The sequence below is a fragment of the Chrysemys picta genome, chromosome 2 (assembly GCF_011386835.1).
Source record: "Chrysemys picta bellii isolate R12L10 chromosome 2, ASM1138683v2, whole genome shotgun sequence".
Taxonomy (NCBI): domain Eukaryota; kingdom Metazoa; phylum Chordata; order Testudines; family Emydidae; genus Chrysemys; species Chrysemys picta.
The window spans coordinates 231777540-231788241 of NC_088792.1; positions in this window are offsets into that span (position 1 = coordinate 231777540).

Here is a 10702-nt window from a genome sequence, read left to right on the forward strand (position 1 = left end):
TATATTTTCAGACATGCAATTTGTATCCGTTGTTTATGCCAGTGAACATCAACATTAGAAAATAATTATATTAGTCCATTCTCTATTGTCCACCTCTCTACCACTTGCTACTCAAGTTAATTATAAAATGTGTGTGTGTGTATGACTACATCAATACAGCCAAGTATTAAAATGCATAAAGTCATGTAATACAAAGCTAGGAGTCCCATATCAACCATGTATTAGCTTGATTCTGCATAGTATTTTGTATTCATATAAATGATAATTAACTAGTAAAGTAAATTAAAACAACTTTAATAAAGAGATCAGTCATAACTAATCATGTTAGTAGATAATTATGGATGAAATGTATCTTTTTCTCTAAGCCCCTAAAATAGAATTAATAGAAACATATTAATGAGTAAAATAATAACACATTTTTAAAAATTGAAAGGTAACTAAGGGAGAGGGCCTCGACAACAGGAAATCTGAAAATTTGTCCAAAGTAAGATGGTCTGCATGAATGGTTGACTTTTTATTTTTGGTGACCTAAATTTCTTTAACCCAACCATTACTATAAATAGCTATATTTGGGTTCCAATCATTTTCTAGTTTTACCCAGTGATTGGATGGCCCATTGTTAACCCAGTTGATCACATATTATTATGTATCATAATTAAAAGAATAAGCCAAATCAGGGAAAGCTAGCCCTTTGTAGACTTAAACAGAATTTTAGAACTCACCCTTTGACTTTTATGTTGCCACATGAATTTTCATAGTTTCTCCTGCCATGTTTTTAATGTCATGTCAGGAATACCAACAGGGATACACTGAAACAAAAATAACTTCGGGAGGACATGCATGTTTACTGAGGCTACCCAACCTAGCCAAGAAATTTCATGTTTGTTCCATTCTTTCAAGGCCTTTATTTTATTTTATTTTTATTCCACACCAGAGGGTAATTTGCCTTAAAAAGATTTTTATGTTTCTTCACAATATTTATTCCTAAATATTTTAAAGATTCCTATACCCATTTCAATTCATGCAGCTGACAATGGTTTGTTTTGACCATTTCAGGAATATAATTGCTAAATTTTCAGATTTATTGTAGTTTATTTTGAAGCCTGATACCACCCAAATTTCAGAGTCAATTGTTCTATAATTGTTAAGGAGTCTTCTGGATCCTGCAAATATAACAAGACATCAGCATACAAATCTATTTTGAGTTCTAGTCCAACCACCCTGAATAGGTAATATGATGTAATATGTTAATGGTTTATTGTAACTTTCTCTTAATAAAAATTTTAAATAAATAGAAAGGGAACAAAATGTTCTAGTCCATACTAAAATTAAGGTCTGGATTTTTAAAGGGCCTGTATGATTTAGATGGTGCTCTGCTCAGCAATGCAACACCTAACTGACGTAGTACCCTAAGTTTCATTTTTTAAAAGTGACTTAAGCTCCTAAGTGCATTGACTTAATGAAATGTAGGCTCCTAGGTGCCTAAATCACTTGAAAACAGGACGTGGCCATCTTAGCCATTTAGGCTTTGTAATGCTGAATAACTTTACAAATCTGGACCTATGTGCATCTAAAATGTCATACAAATGAGCTGGAATTTACTGTGAGGTGGAGATTCATCCGTCTCTACATTCATGCCCTCCTCTGAATGTGGGTTATTGGGAATAGCCATGCGTCACAACCTCCCCACCCCTCACCAGCTCCTGCAATCTCTCTGAGCTTGGCTGAGGCATCACTACAGATGCTGACCCTAGTGCTAACCTCTCCACTGTGGCTGAAGGAGTGGATTAATGTCATCCCCACCCTACACACACAATCTATGTAAGGGAGCTGGCATACATCCTTAAAAGAGTGTCACAGTGGCCATGCTCCTCCTGAGTTCCTAGAAAAACAGCACCTGACAGAAGCCCAGGAGCTCCAGCTGAGGTGGTGCACCTTTGCACCACCCCTTACCATTGTCAATGACTTAAAGGCACAATGGAGTCTTAATTATTTCAGGACCATTTTGTAGACGAATCCTGTAAGAAGAGCTCACTCAGGTCAGTTTAAGCTCATGTCAATATTCTTCAGGCTTGCTGCCAGGCTGACACTTTTTCTAAAGCACTCAAAGAAAAGCTATTCAATTAGCAGATCCTATAATCCAGTTATTGAAAATTATTTCTGCTTTGCTATATACTGCCAAAATGAGCTAATAAATGGGATAGTTTATGAAAAATATGTTCAGTAATATTTATGTATTCAATCTATGCACACAGCAACTCAAGCAAAGTTCTGCATCAATGTATTCATTATTTAGAATGCCTTTGTTCTCTAAGCATGCTGAACCTTCTTTTCCCAAGTGCCTCCAAAACTCCCTAAGCCAAAGGTTCTCATTGACTTCAGAGAGCTTTGGCATAGGCCCTTGCTGCAAAAGAACGGATACAAGAAAGGAAGTGAGATTTTAATTGAAATTTCCCGGGATAAGGAGGTTATGACCTTCCAGTCCAATTATAGGCTGACCTAAGACAATTATGTCAAAATTATAATGAAGGTTTATTTACTGGCATTTTGTGTTTGATTGTTCAGAAACTATGTTGACCATAAATGGTTGTTCACTGCAGTGCTGTGATTGTTGAGGTCATTTCTGGTGAGAAGATTTCCTTTCACAGTATCTATTAGAGAAGAAAACATGTTTCAGAGTTTCTACTGTGTTGGAGGAATGGCAAGTGGAATAATTCTGTGTTTTGGAGAATTAGCAGGGAGACCCAAAGTTTCCCCCGCACCCCACACACAGTTCCCAATGCAGGGAAGGATCTTCTAGGGTGAGGAAACCATTTGAGCAACAACAGGGCACAGGTTACAGCAGAAGAGTGTTTCCCATCACAAAATCTAATTTAGGCTTTATTTAAATGTATAGCATGTGTGTCATCATTTTAAATCTAATTTTTCCGGGAGAATTATATTTTGGACATTCTTATGACACAGGAAATGGTTCCATTATTTAATTGCTTAGGAGGTTCCTGATTCTTTATATAAAAACAAATGCAGAAACCATCTTTAAAAAAATAGCTGTTCCCCATTGCATTTTACTAAGATTCTACAATAAGATGATTCAAGACAGAAAGTATGTTTGACTATACATCAGACCCATCAATTCTGCAGAATGCACACTGACAAAATATCACAAAACTCATTGATAATCACTTATTTCTCCGTGACTTTGTTCATATCTTTCAAAAAGCAAATAAATCAAGGAACTGTAAAGATACAGTGCTTAGTATTGCATTTTTTGTGGACCACAGACTCCCCCAGAGTTTTGGGTACAGAAAGAAAAGCACAATTTTGGCTGTTCATTTTCAATAGCTTCTGGGAGTTTGCTATGAGAATTGCGTAGTCCTTTCAATTTTCTCATCCCTGGATACAGCCAGTAATGTATCCAAAGGGACTCTGTATCTTATTTCTGAAAGAACAATAGATAGTGAAATGCTGTTATAGGAAACTACTTAGAAAGAACTTTTTTTTTTTTTTTTTTTTTAATGAGTGACCTTCAGTAAGTAGAGGTAATCTTAGTATAATGAAAATGTATAGAAGAGGGAGCCACTATTATTGACTGCTGTTCATTGAATACAGCTTTAATTCCAGGAAGATTAGAGTCCAGCTTCCACCTTTATGGAAATTTCTTCTCCTTTCTTTCCATACGGAAATAGAGTGAGACAAGAATGAGAAGAACAGGAGTACTTGTGGCACCTTAGAGACTAACAAGAATGAGATGCATCTTTAGGGGAAACCTAAATAACTAATTTTTTTGCAACAAAGAGAAATGTGATGAAGACATTAACAATCACTTTGGGAGAGAAGGACTACAGCAGTTGGATTATTTTGTACATGGGGTTGAAATGTTTTCCTTATGAATGAACACCGTAGATGCTGGATTTCTCATATTAAAGGCTGTCATTCAAAATTTTGTACCATGGCTGCAGTCTCAAAAGTTATTTACTTCAGAGGGGCCACACATGATAGTTTAAAAATGACTTTGTAATGGATGCTTTTTATCAGGGTCCTAAGTTTTCTGAAGTTCTTCAGCCATGTAACTTGATACAGACTGTCCTCTCTCCACTGCAGAATTGTGCTCTAGAATGCACCCCCTAAGCTTTCATAAAAAAAAAAAAGTTTCTCTCCCTTATGGTAGCAAAGAAAATCACTCCACCTTCCCTCTACAAATAGTTTGTGTGCCTTGTGTGGAGGAAGCATATGCACTATTAGCTCACAGATGCTAGGAAGATGCTGCTAAGCCACTGAGTAGCACAGAACGAACGAATCATAGAATTGTAGAGCTAGAAGGGATCTCGAGAAGTCATCAAGTCCAGTCCCCTGCACTAAGGCAAGACCAAGTAAACCTAGACCATCCCTGACAGATGTTTGTCCAGCCTGTTCTTAAACACCTCAAATGATGGGGATTCCACAACTTCCCTGGGAACCCTAATCCAGAGTTTCACTATTCTTATAGTTAAAAGTTTTCCCCTGATGTCTAACCTAAATCTCCCTTGCTGCAGATTAAGCCCATTACTTCTTGTCCTACCTTAAGTGGACCGGGAGAACAATTGATCACCACCCTCTTTATAACAGCCCTTTACATATTTGAAGACAATCAGGTCCCCTCTTTCTTCTTCTCTCAAGACTAAACATGCCAGGTTTTTTTAACCTTTCCTCATAAGTCAGGTTTTCTAAACTTTTTATCAGTTTTGTTACTCTCCTCTGAACTCTCTCCAATTTGTCCACATCTTTCTTAAAGTGTGGAGCCCAGGATTGTACATAGTACTGCAGCTGACGCCTCACAAGTGCTGAGTAGAGTGGGACAATTATCTCCTGTGTCAGACATACTACATTCCAGTTAGTACACTCCAGAATGATATTAGCCTTTTATGCAACTGCCTGATGATTTGGAGGTTTAAATCCAGTAGTTCTGGACCACGTTTTCAAGAGTCCTTCCTGAGCTAAGGGTAACTGCAAGAAAGCATGATCTTTGTCCTCTGAACCTGAGGTAATCACAGGCAGCTGAGTGGCTAGCCTCAGAATCTTGAAAAAAAGAAAAGATTTGTCTTATGGGAACAGCGACCGGATAGGAGTTGAATCAGACCTAGGCAAGTCCAGAGACATAAAAGCTACCCTGTTTATAAATCTGTGTTGTTTGTTTTGAGTTTACAGAGTGGTGTATAAATATGATTGTAGTTCTATTTTGGCTATACTGTGGGGGGAAAAACTTCCCTATAACTAAGCCTGAAACCCTAGAGATGGGTATTTCTCTGCTTAACTTGAGGCTCTACCTAAAAATTCAGGGAGAATGTTAGTAGGCAGAATTATTACCCACAATGAAATTTCACCAGGACACAAGGACTAAATACCCTACACTCGAAGAGTGCCATAAATACTTAATTACTTAGGACTAGATTATGGAGCCCTTACTCATGTGATTGAGTGTTTACTCTCTATATTAGTTCCACTGAATTCAATGGGACTACCTGTGTGAGTGTGTTCACTTACCTTAAAAAGGTGGCACAAACTAGTGTCTGTGCCACTCTTACTCATTTTGAATAGTACTTACTCCCTGTGTACTCCCATTCATTTCACTGAGATTCTGTGACTAAAGCCTCCATACAAGTGAAAGGTTTTATTAATCACTGGCCAAATACTCAAGTTTTTACTCAGGAAAAATCCTGCTGAGGAAGGAATTCTGGATTTGGCTCAATATTATTACAGACTGGGTTTTACTCTTGATTTGAAAGGGAATCTCTCCAGTAGCCCCGTGCCTTCTGACGATTTTGCTTTGGGTCACTACTGACTCACAGTAAACTGCCATTTACTGAACCTCTCACACAACTTGATACAGCACCCCTGTGCATCTTAAAAGTCTCCCATCCAAACTTGTCCCAAACTGACCTCAGTTAGTTTGAGAGATCACAGTACAACAATAAACACAATTGTTCAATTACAATTAGAAAATAATTGTAAAATAGTACTGCATACAATGATCTTATTATTCAGTGAGGGAACTTTAAAAACTTGCCAGTTACCTGAGATAATTAAATAAGTATTTCAAGTTAAATAACCTCAGTGTGAGCAGTAGCCAAAGTATTTCCCATGGTCATTATAGGGACTCACAAAGCATAGATGCTGAATTTTCCATACTGTTGTGCTCAAAGCTGCTTATGGTTGCCACCAGGGGAGGGGGAAGGCACATACCTGATCCAAAGACAATCACAGACCTTGTTAAAGTCAGTGAGTGTGCCAAGCACCCTCCTTCAGGCTCAATGCAATTAGCCTCTTAATGTAGTAAAAAGAGCTATAGCCAAATGGAGGCTGCCGCCTGAGGCACTGAGCCACGTGGCCTGGCCAGAGCTAGGGTGGGCAGATTATCAGTGGTTTCCCTGATTAAAAGCCCTGGGGCTAGGATATTGGTTTTATAGCCTGTGTGTGTTAGAGCCAGAAGAGCTGCAAGGGACAGGGCTCGCTGAAGTGACAAACCTGAGGATTTCTGATCAAGGAAACTGCTTGCTGATGTTTGTTTCTACTGTGTTCAGGGAAACAGGACTTCGTTATACAATCTTTGTAAATAAACAAGATAACATGAAAGAACATATACAATTTGTATAATTTATTTCTCCTCCTAAAGGACACAATCCTGCAATGCTCCCATTATTGACTAACGACTTGGGCCAGAGGGTCAACAGTATCTATTTAGTTTTAGGTACAATTGGTAAGTTTTTAAAGGCTGTGACTGTAATGTAGAGAGTTTAAAAAACAAACCTGCCATTCTGAGAGACAAGAAATGAGGTGAAGGAGAAACAGGCTAGGCCTGTGACAGATACGGGGTTTCATATTTTTAATCATTATGTTAAATCATGCATTCTGAAAAGGTACAGATTAAAGCTATAATTTCACATTTTCATTCTATTCATAGCAAACCACTCAAGAATTCTTTACGACATTGCCAGAACACTTTGGTGAGATTACAGCCTATTAGAGTTACAGCATCCTTATCAATGAATTTGCTCAATGAGTTTATCAATTTGTCATATTTCCTCAAAGACCATTCCCAAAACACTTTTATGCCATCCATTCTAAACATATCTTTATAGCAATCTTAAATCAGATTTATTATGATTAATCATTTTTAAGGTTCCATCAGCTCATATCTATCTTGTTCTGCTAGGTCTTCCCCCTTGGACAACATACAGAATGGCCTCTGATCTTACTTATTTCAACAAGCTATTTAACAAAACACAGCTGATCTTACTTCACAGTTCTCCAGTACTGCCACAATTGTATATACATTTTTGGTTGTGATAGAATATTTATTCTACTACTTATAAAAGTATAATTGAAATTCTTTAGAATTTATGTGCTAAGCTTTTTACAGGCCTTTTTCATCTCCAGACACAGGTACAAGTTTGCTTTCTCCTCTCACTGGAGAGATCAACATTAACTTTCTGTAAATACAGGACCAAACATTAACTTTCTGTCATTTCTGGTGAGAAGATTTCTACCCTCTGTAGACCAAATCCTGCCTTGTGTTGTATAGATCTGCTAGGGGGAAAAACAGTCCAAGGAACATCTAACTTCTCTAGTGCATCTGTGCAGCAGCTGGGTGGTATTGCAATCTAGTAGTTGATGAAAAGAAAAACAGCCCTGCTTTTGTATCTGCCCGTGCCAGGGCCCAAAAGGCCATGACTTGCCAGTTAGGAACTTATGCCCCTATCTTGCAAGGAACTCTGTGTGGGTGAACCCTTTTGCCTTCATAGACCCCTTGACTTCATTGGGAACTGTGTGAGTGCAGGGGACTGCTGTCATAGATCTCCTTGCAAGATTGGGGCTTTAGTCATTTTCTCAAGCAGTGCATATATTGCATGCACTAACACAGGGGTCAGCAACCTTTCAGAAGTAGTGTGCCGAGTCTTCATTTATGCACTCTAATTTAAGGTTTCATGTGCCAGTAATACATTTTAATGTTTTTAGAAGGTCTCTTTCTATAAGTCTATAATATATAACTAACCTATTGTTGTATGTTTACAGGGGGAGGGATAGCTCAGTGGTTTAGCACATTAGCCTGCTAAATCCAGGGTTGTGAGTTCAATCCTTGAGAGGGCCACTTGGGGATCTGGAGCAAAATTAGTACTTGGTCCTGCTAGTGAAGGCAGGGGGCTGGACTCAATGGCCTTTCAAGGTCCCTTCCAGTTCTAGGAGATGGGATATCTTCATTATTTATTATTATTATGTAAAGTAAATAAGATTTTTAAAATGTTTAAGAAGCTTCATTTAAAATTAATTTTAAAATGCAGAGCGCCCTGGACCGGGATCAGGACCTGAGCAGTGTGAGTGCCACTGAAAATCAGCTTGTGTGCCGCCTTCGGCACGCATGCCATAGGTTGCCTACCCCTGCACTAACACATTGTTTCATTTGGAACAGTATTAAGATGCATGCAACCATGCCTTTCCCCACCACTCTGAGCCATTCGGTGTGCAGGCTACCTCCAGTGTGGTCCTTTAGCTCATGCTACTTCTTTAACACTATTCTCTCCCATCATACCCTGCAGGATTTTTTAAAAAGTACATTTCTTACCACAGTAATTTTGATGTATATAACCTTCCCTTTCAGCATCCTCCTAATTACTTTATCTCCTCATAAAGAAAACTACATTTACAGTCCATTTCCTGATTTAACTAGTACCTATACCCAATTACATTATATTTCTTTTTAAACAAGTTGAATATCTTTGCATTTCTGCTGTTGTTTTTCATGTTCATTTTATTTGCATAGAAACCAAATTACATTCTGTGCTGTACTTTCTTTTCTTTTAATATCTCCATCTGCTACCTTTTCTCCATAGGACTCTTATTTTTAGCTTAAAAATACTTACCTGGCAAACCCACGGACATGGCAACTCTCCAGCTGGTAAGCGGGAGGGCTTTGAAAGTCTTCCAGAGATGACTTTGAAGTACTGTATTATGTATATTTTCATTCATACTGGAAATTTGGAGAGGATGCCCAAACACTTACCAGCTGAGAACTGCATAATATCTGCTTAAGACCCTTGTCTGAGTGAAATGAGGTGCTCCAAATACAGAGGTGCTGATTGTCAATTTAGGAATCTGACCAGACACACAGAACAAACAATTATTGCCATATTTATCTTTATGGTAAGAGGGGAAATTCTATTCCTCAGAGTGAATTTTGTTGTGACACGCTATATAGTATCTTGTTGGCTTACACCAGTGTATATCCCTGAGTTTCTGTTGGCATGGGACTCAGTAGAAAAGAGCTCACCAATTTGGATCAGCTAGTCATAACACAGTAAAGGAAACATTATACATGGCGTCCTTGCTGTATTGCATAATGGGACAATCTGTAAACTAAAGAGAAACTAAAGTTTAGTGGTGATAGTGTTAGGATATAGATATTCAGGCCTGTCTGCAAAGGCCTATACTTTAAGAATTTAGGTGTATTCTTATCATTAAGCTAGTTATAGAGGTATAAAAGAAAGAATCAAAATCACTGTCTGCCAGTGTAAGGGCCTTCTCTTACTGTGACAGTCTGAGGCCCTGTTCTTAGGCTAAGCAGCAGAGGCCAGCCATAAGCTGGGAAGTGTATGGTCACATCCTTACATTCCAAACTAGTCACATTGAAATTATGTGCTATTGGGCTGTTAGGAATACAATCCTGTCCTAATATTCCTATCACCTCCAGAGAAAGGGAAGAGCCCAGAAGATGTAAAAGAAAACTTAGTTTGACAGCATCCTGTCTGACAAGAACTCGCTTATCAATAGCTGGGATGTGAAATCCTCATTTCTGTATTGTTCTATCACTGTAGTCTCCACTTCCCCATTGTTTGTCTGTATAATCTCTGTCTGGTTCTGTGATTGTTTCTGTCTGCTGTATAATTAATTTTGTTGGGTGTAAACCAATTAAGGTGGTAGAATATAATTGGTTAAATAATCATGTTACAATATGTTAGGATTGGTTAGTTAAATTTCAGTAAAATGATTGGTTAAGGTATAGCTAAGCAGAACTCAAGTTTTACTATATAGTCTGCAGTCAATCAGGAAGTAAGGGGGGAATGGGAACAGGGACACAGGCAAGGCTCTGTGGTGTCAGAGCTGAGAAGGGGAACACTGAAGAAGGAAACTGGAATCATGCTTGCTGGAAGTTCACCCCAATAAACATCAAATTGTTTGACTTCGGGTATTGTTGCTCTCTGTTCATGCGAGAAGGACCAGGGAAGTGAGCGGGTGAAGAAATAAGCCCCCTAACAGATACTTCAAAAGAAGTGACTCAAAACTAGGGTTACCATATGTCCGGTTTTTGGTAATCAAACCCCTGTCCGGGGGGAATTGCCAAAAAGCTGAACATGTCCGGGAAAAATACCGCCGGCCGGGCACTTCCCCCCCCCCCCCCCCCCGCGGCTGCTGTGCTCATCCCCTGACTCTTCGGCTCTGTTTAAGAGCCGAGCTGCCCGAGCGCTACCGGCTTCGGGCAACCCCCTTGCCTCCAGACCCCAGCCGCCGGCCGGGCACTTCCCCTCCCAGGCTCCAGCGGCTCAGAGTCCGGAGGCGTGGGGGTTGCCCGAAGCTGGTAGCGCTCGGGCAGCTCGGCTCTTAAACAGAGCCGAAGACTCAGGGGAGGAGCACAGCCGCCGGAGCCCGGGAGGGGAAGTGCCCGGCTGGGGGC